We start from the raw sequence: 12,766 nt of genomic DNA on the forward strand, positions 1-12,766 counted from the left end.
TCTGCAAAAGAGGCATTGAGTGGCAAACCTGTTCAGTCCATAGTCTACTTTCAATATGCATCTCCCCTCCTGGGAGGATCCTCCAAACAGCCTTTATTTGGTGCTCCCTTCTCTATCTGAACTGCCCTTTCCCATAGAATACCCGGCTGGCCTCTAAGCTATGGAGTAATCCTCCTGGTGTTGATCTCAGCTATTCTTGGGTATTAATCTCATATTTTGTTACTTTATATCCCCCAGATGAATGCAACCTTTCTATGTCTATCCCTCTCTTTCTGACTCATTTAGCTTAGCATGATACTTTCCATATTGTACCACTTGTATGTAAATTTCATGACTTCATCTTTTCTAACAGCTACATAATACTCCATTGTGTAGATGTACCAAAGTTTCTTTAACCAGTCATCTGTTCTCGGGCACTCAGGTTTTTTCCAGATTCTGGCTATTATAAAGAGTGCTGCAATGAACAAACAAGTGCAGATGTCACTTCAACTACACATTTTTGCCTCTCTGGGATATATTCCCAGGAGTGGTATCACTGGGTCAAATGGGAGCTCAATTTCAAATTTTTTGAGAAACGTGCATACTGTTTTCCAAAAGGGCTGAACTAGTCGGCATTCCCACCAACAGTGAAGGAGTGTCTCTTTCTCGCCACATCTGCGCCAGCATCGGTTGCTTTTGTTCTTTTGAATGTGGGCCAGTCTCTGATGATTAATGATGTAGAGCATTTTCTCATGTGCTTTTTTGCCATTCGGATTTCTTCTTTGAGAAAGTTTCTCTTCATTTCATTACCCCATTTTTTGATGGGGTTGGATGTTTTCTTCTTGTGGAGTTCAACCAGTACTTTGTATATCCTTGATATCAACGCCTTGTCAGATGTGTATTCGGTGAATATCCTTTCTCATTCTGTAGACTGTCTTTGTATTTTGGTCACTGTTTCTTTGGAGGTGCAGAAGCTTCTTAGTTTAAGATAGTCTCATTTATCTATCTCTGTTTTCACTTGCTCGGCCAGTGGCGTGGCATCTTTGAAGATACCATTAGCTTCAATGTCATGGAGGGTTTTGCCAACTTTGTCTTCAATGTACCTTATGGTTTCTGGTCTGATGTTGAGGTCTTTAATCCATTTTGATCTTACTTTTGTACATGGTGTTAGGCAGAGTTCTGAGCCCATTTTTTGGCATGTAGCCGTCCAGTGATGCCAGCACAATTTGTTAAAGAGGCTTTCCTTACTCCACTTCACATTACTTGCACCTTTATCAAAGATTAGATGATCATATGATTGAGGGGAGATGTCAGTGTATTCAACCCTGTTCCATTGGTCTGCAGTTCTGCCTTTGTTCCAGTACCATGCTGTTTTAATTATTACTGCTTTGTAGTAGAGTTTGAAGTTAGGGAGGTTGATTCCTCCCATTTTCTTTTTCCCAAGAATTGCTTTAGCTATTCGCAGGGGCTTATTGTTCCATATAAATTTCAAGAGTTTTTGCTCCATTTCTTTGAAGAATGTCATGGGTATCCTTATAGGAATTGCATTGAATTTATACAATGCTTTTGGTAGTTAAGTCAATGTTAAGTCTCCCGACCCATGAGCAGGGGATATGTTTCCATTTCCTCATGTCCTCTTTTATTTCCTGAAGTAGCATTTTGTAATTTTCTTTGTACAGGTCCTTTACTTCCTTAGTTAAGCTGATTCCTAGGTACTTGATTTTCTGGGGCACAATTGTGAACGGGATTGATTTTTTCATGTAGCTTTCCTCTCTCTCACTGTTTGCATATAGGAAAGCCATGGACTCTTGGGTATTGACTTTATAGCCTGCAACTTTACTATGCAAGTCTATTGTTTCTAAGAGTTTTTTGGTGGAGGTTATTGGGTTCTCTAAGTATAGTATCATATCATCTGCGAATAGTGAGAGCTTGATTTCTTCCTTTCCTACCTGAATGCCCTTAATATCTTTTTCTTGCCTAATCGCTATTGCAAGTACTTCCAGTACTATATTGAACAGCAGTGGAGAGAGTGGGCATCCTTGTCTCGTCCCTGATCTTAGAGGGAAGGCTCTCAGTTTTTCCCCATTGAGGATGATGCTTGCTGTAGGCTTGTGGTAGATGGCTTTAACTATGTTGAGGAAAGTCCCCTCTATACCCATTTTGGCTAGGATTTTCATCATAAAGGGGTGCTGGATCTTATCAAATGCTTTCTCTGCATCTATTGATATGATCATATGCTTTTTATCTTTTCTTTTGTTGATATGATGGATTATGTTGATTGATTTCCGAATGTTAAACCATCCTTGCATCCCTGGGATGAATCCTACTTGGTCATGGTGTATGATCTTTTTGATGAGTCGTTGGATTCTATTTGCTAGTAGTTTGTTGAGGATCTTTGCATCTGTGTTCATCAGGGATATCGGCCTGTAATTCTCTTTCTTTGTGGTATCTCTGTCTGCTTTTGGTATCAGTGTGATGTTCGCTTCGTAGAAACTATTCGGAAGTGTTTTTGATATTTCAATTTCGTGGAAAAGCTTAAAGAGGATTGGGAGTAAGTCTTCTTTAAAGGTTTGGAAGAATGCAGTAGTGAATCCATCCGGGCCAGGGCTTTTGTGCTTGGGGAGACTTTTTATTATCATTTCAATTTCCTTGGTGGTGATAGGTCTGTTCAGGTATTCCAGGTCTTCATGGTTCAGCCTTGGGAGTCTGTAGGAGTCTAGGAATTTATCCATTTCCTCGAGATTTTGATGTTCCGTGGCATAAAGCTTCTCAAAGTACTCTCTGAGGATCCTTTGAATTTCTGTAGTTTCTGTTGTTATGGTGAAGTTCATGGCCAATTCAATCAGCCTAATCAATGGCTGAATAAATAGCAATACTCCTACATTTGCTCCAGCGGGCCCAGTAACGTCTCCATTGGAGACTTTGTTGTTACTGTGTCTGGCATATCGAATACCGAATACGTCATGGGGAGCTTGCCAGGCTCTGCCGGGCGGGTGAGATACTCTCGGTAGCTTGCCGGGCTCTCCTAGACGGGCGGAGGAATTGAACTCGCGTCGGCCATGTTGGCTGCGTGCAAGGCAAACACCCTACCGTAGGGCGTTCGCCTTACAAGCGGCCAACATGGCTGACCCGAGTTCGATTCCTCCGCCCCTCTCGGAGAGCCCGGCAAGCTACTGAGAGTATTCGATATGCCAGACATAGTAACACCAAAGTCTCCAATGGAGACGTTACTGGGCCCGCTCGAGCAAATCGACGATCAACGGGAGGGCCTTTACCTTTACCTTTACCTGTTGTTATGATCCCCTTTTCATTTCTGATTCGGTTTATTAGGGTTTTCTCTCTCCCCTTCTTTGTGAGTTTTGCTAGAGGCTTATCGATCTTGTTAATTTTCTCGAAGAACCAGCTCTTGGTTTCATTGATCTTTCGGATTGTTTTTTTGGTTTCCATCTCGTTAATCTCTGCTCTGAGTTTTATTATTTCCTTCCTCCTGTTCGGGTTGTGCTCCTTTTGTTGGTCCTTCTCCAAGCTCTTAAGCTGTGAGGTTAGTTTATTTATGTGGGCTCGCTCCTCCTTTCTGAGGAATGCTTGTAGAGCTATAAACTTTCCTCTTAAGACAGCTTTTGCTGTGTCCCATAAGTTTTGGTAACTCGTGTCCTCATTTTCATTCATTTCTAGGAATCTTTTGATTTCCTCTTTGATTTCCTTTCTAAGCCACTCGTTGTTCAATAGTGCACTGTTTAATTTCCAGGTGTTTGATTTAGTTTTCTGTTTTTTTGTGTGATTTACTTCTAATTTAAGCACATTGTGGTCTGAGAAGATTGTTGATACAATCTCTATCTTCTTAATTTTATGGAGGTATGTTTTGTTACTCAGCATGTGGTCTATCTTGGAGAATGTTCCATGTACACTTGAGAAGAATGTGTATTCAGCTTTTTGAGGATGAAGTGTCCTGTATATATCTACTAAGTCCCTTTCTTCCATTGTTTCCCTCAGATGAAGTATGTCCTTGCTAAGCCTGAGTCTGGTTGATCTATCCAGAGGAGACAAAGCGGTGTTGAAGTCTTCCACTAGTATTGTGTTGCTATTGATGTCTTTTTCCAAATCTATGAGTAGTTGTTTTAAGTACTTTGCTGGTCTCTCATTAGGTGCATATACATTTATTATTGTAAGCTCTTCCTGTTGTACAGATACTTTGATCACTAAGAAATGGCCTTCACTGTCTCTTATGACCTTCTTCACTCTGAAATCGATGTGGTCTGATATTAAGGTGGCTACCCCAGCTTTTTTTTGGGAGCTGTTTGCTTGTAGGATTGTTTTCCAGCCTTTGACTCTGAGTCTGTGTTTGCTTTGACTATTGAGGTGTGTTTCTTGCAGGCAGCAGAATGTTGGATTCAATTTTCTAATCCATCCTGCCACTCTGTGTCTTTTAATTGGTGCGTTTAGCCCATTGACATTGAGAGAGATTATTGTTATGGGATTTTGTCCCATTGTTCTGTTGAAATTAGGTGTATTTGAGGGGCCTGTCCTGTCTTAAAGTAGCCCATTTAGTTGTTCTTGTAATCATGGTCTTGAGTCAATGAAGTTCCTGAGCTGTTGTTTGTCTGTGAATCTGTGTGTTGTTCCTTCTATTATGAATGAGAGTCTCGCTGGGTAAAGTATTTTTGGAGAGGCATTTATTTCATTGAGTTTTTTCACTATGTTCCACCACTGTTTTCGGGCCCTGAGGGTTTCATCAGAAAAATCAGCTGTGAATTTTAAGGATGCTCCTTTGTAAGAGATTTCTTTCTTCGATCTTGCTGCTTTCAGAATTTTGTCTCTGTCTAAAGTTTTGGTCATTTTGATCAGGATGTGTCTTGGGGTATTTTTGTTCGGATTTCTTCTATCTGGTACCCTTCGGGCCTCCTGAATGTGGTCACAAGTTTTCTTCAGCTCTGGAAATGTTGTAGCAATGATGTCTTTGACAGTTTCTTCTTCATCAGGGTTTTCTTCCTGTCCCTCTGAGACTCCAATAATTCTTATGTTACCCCTCTTGGCTTCATCATGATCTTCTCTTGCCATCTGTTCCCGAACTGTGAGTCTCTTTTCCATTTTCTGCTCTTTTCTGGCGAGTCTCTGAACTTCATCTTCGAGCTCACTGATTCTGTTCTCAGCAGCTGTTACTCTGCTCCTGAGGCCTACCAGGTTTTTCAGGTCCGACATTTCCGATTGCATTTTTCTCATTTCTGCCTTCAAATCCTCTTGTCTTTTATTGGCATTGCTTTCCATTGTTTCTTTTAGTTCCCTAAGCATCCTAAGTAGTTCCCTTCTGAATTCCTTGTCAGAGAGGTTGTCTAACACTACAATACTGTTGGTGTCTTCTGGGCTAGCCTCTTCAATAAGAAAGTTTGGTGGGCTTTTGTGTTGCTTTACCATTGTGACCAGTGTGCTTTAGTCCTTCACGTTCACTGTTCCTTACTATTCAGGTTGAGTGAGGAGAGAGTTCCCGGATCCGTTCAGCTTTGTTGCTGCGGGATGTGATGTTGCCTCAGTTCCCGTCCCGCGCAGGTCAAGGGAGAAAACCGGCTATTCTAGGGGTTCTAGCTAGCTGAGTCCCAAGCCGTGGGGGCAGGCTGTACCTGGTTGAATGAGGAGAGACTACCAGGAGCCGTTCAATTTTGTTGCCGAAAAATGGGCCTCGGTTCCCGTCCGGCACAGATTATACTGTTCCCTCTTATAGTGGGAAAGGATTTTGGATAAGGTTTGGTCGATGGTAGGCACCCTTCTATGTTTCTGAGTTTGACCTTCTCAATCCGGCGTTATTCTTTCTTTTATAACCGACATTGAGTGAAACTTTTGGAGGAGGTGCTATTTGGTACTGAGCTTATACAGCTATTTTCAAACAGGTCTTTGTTGGAAATTGAGTAGGCGAGTGGGATGTTGTTGGATTGTAGTAGAAGAGGTGGGAAATTTTTGGTTGGTATTAGGTGGCAAGTTGTGGGATGAGAGTCCTGAGTGCTTGATGTGAGTGTTATAACTGCGGCCGCCCTCGGAGGAGAAAGCCACGCCCACTTTAAGAGGCCACGCCCCTTTCTTGGTGGCCACGCCCCTAGCCCGTCCCAGGCGACTCCTACCCAGTATCCTGAAATGGAGGGAGGGTGGTCAACAGTCTCCCCGCTGGGCTTCAGGTGGGAATCTGAGGCGTGGCTGGGGGGCAGGAGCACTTCCCGGCTGGATGCCCCCTACCCACCTCCATTTTATCATCTTATTCCTACTTTGGACAAACTGGCAAGCTACCGAATGTAACCTGCTCACACGGCAGAGTCTGGCAAACTCCCTGTGGCGTACCCAATATGCCAAATACCAGTAACAGTGAAGGGTCTCATTCTCCTAACTCTGAAAGAGCCTTGAATATGGCATTTTTTAAAAAAATCTCAGGGCTAGGACGAAGGAGACGTTACTAGGACCTGCTCGAGGCAATCGACGAATAACAGGATGGTTGTGATCGTGATTGTGGTTCTAGCAGTTAACACTTGTTAGCATCTATCAGAAAAACAAAAAGCATTACAGCTCGAAAAGAGAGACACACATCTGAGTTCATTGTAATGTGAATTTCAATAGCCAAGATGTAGAAACAACCTAAATGTCCAGCCACAGGTAATTGGAAAAAATTGTGAAATATGTATATGTATATATAAAAATGGTATGCAATATGGAATGCTATAAAGCTGTAAGAAAAAAATTTTCATTTTTGTACAATGTGGATGGAATTATATGGTGTCACATAAAGAATAAGAGAGAGAAGGACATACAGGAAGATCTCAGTCATATGTAACATATTAAGAAACCAAGCTAGTAAATAAAGGTACAAAGGCAGGCAGTAGTCTCTAAAGCTAACAAACACTTGGGCCTTTGACGACAGAACAGAGATTACCCAAGTAAGTAGTGGGGGGCGCGTGGGATGTAGATAGAACAGGTGAACTAGAAGTGACACAGGGGAAATAGTGATGGTCTGCCACAGGTGGTGGTGGAGGTGTGGTAACTTTGTACACCAACAGCATAAACTTTTATCGGTTGTAAATGTGTTACCTCAGTTCTAACCAAAATTTAAAAGTGTGGTTAATATTTGTACACAACCACATAAGAAATGAAGAAATCATGCCGTGTGCTACAATTTGGGTGGAATTCGGGTGTGTTAATGTTGAAAAATAATTCAGAGGGAAGAGGACAAATGCAGGATGATCTCACGCATGAGGTAAAGAAAGAAAGCAAAGGAACGGGCAATGTCCAAGAGGGGGAAAAACCTTTGGACTCTGACAGCCGAACTGAGGTTACCAAGTGGGTGTGGGGAAAGATAGAAAAGCTGCTAGAAGTGACACGAAGAGACAGTGGAGGATTTTAGGTGTTTTTGGGTACTGATATAGTAACTATATCAAAAAGTATGAAATAACATTATTATAATCCATATTACCTCAATAGTAAAATAAAATTTAAGGTATTTAAGGCAAAAAATAATTTCTGAATGATTAGCAGAAGCTATAGTGAGTTGTCACTGAAAAAGAGGTTGTGATTATTAATCTTGGAGATTAATAAAGAGATGATAAGAGATTATTAATCTGGAAAAGGATTTGAACAAAAACTTAAACGTTCACATTCAACCATAACAACTTTTTTTTTTTTTTGCTTTTTGGGTCACACTTTGCACTCAGGAATTATTCCTGGTGGTGCTCAGGGGACCATATGGGATGCTGGGAATCGAACCTGTGTCAGCCTTGTGCAAGGCAAATGCTCTGCTATACACTGTACTATTGCTCCATCCCCAACTACATTTTAAAAAATTTTTTATAATTTAATTTATTGTACAAGCGGCCAACATGGCCGACCCGAGTTCGATTCCTCCACCCCTCTCGGAGAGCCTGACAAGCTACCGAGAGTATTCGATATGCCAGACACAGTAACAACAAAGTCTCCAATGGAGACGTTACTGGGCCCGCTCGAGCAAATCGACGATCAACGGGAGGGCCTTTACCTTTTTTAATTTATTGTATCACCATGAGAGCAGTTACAAAGCTTTCGGGTTTAAGTCTCAGTCATACAATGAAACACCCATACCTTCACCAGTGCCCATTCTTCATCACCAAAACCCCCAGTACACCCCCCCCCCCCCACCTGTGGGGCAGGTGATCTCCACATTACTCTCTCTCCACTTTGGTCACACTCAGTACCTTGACAGTAGACCCACACTACTACCTGGGGTGGGATCTTACCCCAACCAACACTCAGATCTGCTGAAAAGGCAATAGTAGACAACCTTTTTTCCACTGCTGGCCATGAACAACACATGTCGAGTGGCTGTAGTAGTGGCCGCGCCATCTTGAAATTCCGAAATTTTAACAAATCTGGAGGGATTTCTGCCAAAACCTGCTGGGTTCCGAAATTTGTTCCTTGTCTCTTGGATCATGGCCATCAAGCCGCTTTATCAGGAGTCAGAGAGGCCATTTGTGGGTGGTGACTCGGGGTCTCGTTGGGGAGGGGAGGAAAGGGCCGGCTCCAACCCCATCCCATGAGGTCCCGTGTGTCTCGTCACTGCGGGCCCAAACCTGTCCAATGGCCTCTGGAAGATGGCGGCCACCGGATCGCCAAGGGGGAACAGACGGAGGAAGAGCACCCTTTCCCTCCTGAGGTGGTCCGACCACAGTAACGTACTTTGGGGTCCCGACACATTTCTCCCAAAAGCCGCTGAGTTTTGAGATTTGTTTCTGAGTCTCTGGGATCATGGCCATTAAGCAGCTTGATCAGGATCCAGAGAGGCCATTTGTGGGCAGTGACTATGGGTCTCATTGGGACAGGGAGGAAAGGGCCGGCTCCACCCCCATCCTGTGAGACCCCACATGTCTCATCACTGCGGGTGGGCCCAAACCTGACTTTCCAGTGGCCTCTGGAGGATGGCGGCCATTGGGCCGCCAGGGGAAACAGGCCAAGGCACAAAACCTATTCCCACCTGGGGTGGCCTGGCGCCGGTAACCTACTACAGGGACTGGACTCATTTCTGCCAAAAGCTGCTGGGTTTCGAGATTTGTTTGAGTCTCTGGGATCATGGCCATTAAGCATCTTGATCAGGAGCCAGAGAGGCCGTTCGTGGGAGGTAACTAGAGGTCTTGGGGTGGGGGGGGGGAGGGCCTGCTCCACCCTCATCCTATGTCTGCATGTCCCGTCACTAAGGGCCCAAACTTGACTGTCCAATGGCCTCTGGAAGATGGTGGCCACCGAGCCACCAAGGGGGAGCAGGCAGAGGGACAACATCCTTTCCCTCCTGGGGTGATCTGGTGCTGGTAATCCATTGTGGGGACCAGACACATCTCTGCCAAAAGCCGTTGGGTTTTGAGATTTGTTTCTAAGTCTCTGGGATCATGACCGTTAAGCAGTTCGATCAGGACCCAAGAGAGACCTTGCCTCCAATTATATAGCTGAGCCGGAGGTGGTTTGTGGGTGTGTCTCCCACATACCTAACTTTCGGCCGTTTACTTTCTTGGTAAACTTTGCCCCAAGTTTTTGGGGTCTGGCCAAAGGCACAGCAGCAATTTTGGGGTATCTGGAAGTCTGAAGGAGCCATTGGGCTGCTGATACACTTGCCTCACAGGTACAGAAATTGACCTGCTGGTGGCATCATACCCCCAACCAACATATTTTTAAGGAGAAAATGTTTTGGCCAGTAAAGAAAATTACTTAGTGTTTTAGGAAGTAAAAGTTTGACAGATTAATAAAAAATGCAGTCACAGCATTTTTACTGAGAAAAAAATATTTTAAATATTTGATCAGAAGATTTCAATATAATCTGTCACTGTCACTGTCCTCCTGTTGTTCATCGATTTGCTTGAGCGGGCCCAGTAATGTCTCCATCATGAGACTTGTTGTTACTGTGTTTGGCATATTGAATACGTCATGAATAACTTGCCAGGCTTTGCTGTGTGGGCGAGATACTCTTGGTAGCTTGCCGGGCTCTCCGAGAGAAGCGGAGGAATCGAATCTGGCTTCGCCTGGCCAGCTGTGCACAAGGCAAACGCCCTACCACTGTGCTATCGCTCCAGCCCTTTAATATGATATGATAGGAAATTTGAAGCATATTCAACATATACCTGATTTTTTTCCATTTTTTATGATTTTATTTATTGAATCACCATTAGAGCAGTTACAAAGCTTTTGGGTCTAAGTCTCAGTCATACAATGAAACACCCGTACCTTCACCAGTGCCCATTCTCCACCACCAAAAATCCCAGTATACCCCCATCCCACACCCTCCCCCTGCCTGTGGGGCAGATGATTTCCACATTACTCTCTCTCTACTTTGATCACATTCACTATTTCGACACCAGACCCACCATTATTTGAGATTTTACCCCAACACTCAAATCTGATGAAAAGGCAGCAATAGACAATTTGTGTTCTGTTGCTGATTATGAATAACATGATGTCGTGTGGCTGCAGTAGGACCATGTGGTTTTGAAATTCTGAAATTTTAACACTTAAATATGGAGGGATTTCTGCCAAAAGCCACTGGGTTTAGAGATCTGCTCCTGAGTCTCAGGGATCATGGCCGTTGAGCAGCTTGATGAGGAGCCAGAGAGGCCGTTCGTGGGCGATGACTTGGGGTCTCATTGGGGTGGGGAGGACAGGCCCGGCTCCCCCCGCCCCCCATCCTGTGAGGCCCAACAAGTTTCGTCACTGCGGGCCCAAGCCTGACTGTCCAATGGCCTCTGGAGGATGACAGCCACCAAGTCGCCAAGAGGGAGCAGGTGGAGGGATTGCACCCATTCCCCCCTGGGGTGGCCCGGCGACAGTAACCTACTGCGGGGTCCAGACACATTTCTGACAAAAGCAGCTGGGTTTCGAGATTTGTTTCTGAGTCTCTGGGATCATGGCTGTTAAGCAGCTTGATCAGGAGCCAGAGAGGTCATTCATGGGCGATGACTTGGGGTCTCATTGGGGTGGGGAGGACAAGCCCGGCTCCACCCCCATCCCTTGAGGCCCTGTATGTCTCGTCATTGGGGGCCCAAATGTGACTATCCAGTGGCCTTAGATGGACGGCGGCCACTGGGCCGCCAGGGGGAACAGGCCAAGGCATGAAACCTATTCCGACCTGGGTTGGCCCAGCACCGGTAGCCTACTGCAGTGATCAGACGCATTTCTACCTAAAGCCACTGGGTTCTGAGATTCGTTTCTGAGTCTCTGGGATCATGTCCATTAAGCAGTTCAATCAGGAACCAAAGAGGCCTTGCCTTCAATTATATAGCTGAGCTGGAGGTGGTTTGTGGGTGTGTTTTCCACATACCTAACTTTTGGCCGTTTACTTTCTTGGTAAACTTTGCCCCAAGTTTTTGGGGTCTGGCCAAAAGCACAGCAGCAATTTTGGGGTATCTGGAAGTCTGAAGGCGCCATGAGGCTGCTGATGCTCTCGCCTCACAGGTACAGATTGACCTGCTGGCGGCACCATAACCCCGGATACCTGATTTTGATACTCCCAACTGCTAAGCTTGTAGGGGTTATTTTACTCATCAAAAGCACGTAATTTTCTGGTTACAGTTTTGAATATCTATGTATCTAGACAAGTTGCAGTGTAAAAGAACAAAGTGAAATGTTGAGACTACTGAATAGAGAATGTGTGGTTCTTCAACACAGGTTTATAAATCTTGAGATATTGGACCTATGGAATTACAAACTCAATAAATATATTTATTGCTTATTATTAATGCACTATTGGCATTAAATAGGGTACTTTGTAATGAACTGTTTCTCTATGTAATGAACTTTTTGAATAAAAGTTGTATCAAAGTTGAATTTAGCAGTTCTTGGTAGGTAGAGGAGTATGTTTAGAAATGAAAAGGAAATAAAATAGTGACTTGAAGTAGGAATACAGACAATTCTGTAAAAAATCTATTCCATTACAAGGACTTAATAATTTTTTCTCAGTGTAGAATTTACACATACTTTTGAATTCCTAAAATTTACCAAGACTCAGGAATGAGAATTTGAATTTTGTGTGTATGATAAGATAGAATGAGAAAATATTTCAAGTCAGTGTCTGTAAAAACAGTCTTCCAGTTTTGCTTACAATAGGAAGTTATGCTTTAGAGAACAGGGTAATTTCATTTCAGTTCTTGCTATCTTGGAGTTTTCAAATCCTAGCTTCTCTCCATTTCAGTATTATTTTCTCCATTTTGGTCATGTTTCTCTCTTATTAACAAGTATGATTCTGTCTGCCCTTAGGGTCTTTGATTATGGCGTCCCTATAAGTATATGATAAACCAGATGTATGCTCATGTATTTTCCCATCTAAATTCGAACAGCTTGAAAAGACATGTAAATGGAGATTCCTAGGTTCCCCCCCCCTCCAAGTATTTTGTATCATAATTAAATGTTAAATGGTAGAGGAATCACTTGGGAAGTAATAGATTCCTTTCTCCCTAGATCTCTGTACAGTTAAGGCCTCTATCTCTGGATTTATATAGTCATTCTTAGCTATTATATTTGAATTTTCAATAGTCACATTATCTTTGTGAGAATCTGTACTTATCTAAAAATTAGCTTAACAACTTTATATAACATATTAATTCATCATATGAAATAATACTGTTTACTTCCAGAATAAAAATGCAGGTTGGAGAAAATGGGCATTCAAATGGGTTTTTAACATACATCAAAAGGATATTTTTCTTTTGAGTTTGAGACATGGACTTCTGTCCCATACTAAATATATAACTGAAACAAGATCAGAGAAGTTAGCCAAAATACGATTCCACATATTAACTGTCCA

General features: G+C 43.2%; 1 protein-coding gene across 1 annotated transcript in view; it reads left to right on the top strand.

Annotated features, from left to right (window-relative positions):
- The window catches only part of ASB3 (ankyrin repeat and SOCS box containing 3), a 151,042-nt gene that overhangs the window by 16,224 nt on the left and 122,052 nt on the right, over positions 1-12,766 (top strand). The window lies entirely within an intron of this gene.

This window comes from Sorex fumeus, unplaced genomic scaffold (genome assembly GCF_029834395.1).
Source record: "Sorex fumeus unplaced genomic scaffold, SorFum_2.1 ptg000024l, whole genome shotgun sequence".
NCBI classification, from domain to species: Eukaryota; Metazoa; Chordata; class Mammalia; order Eulipotyphla; family Soricidae; genus Sorex; species Sorex fumeus.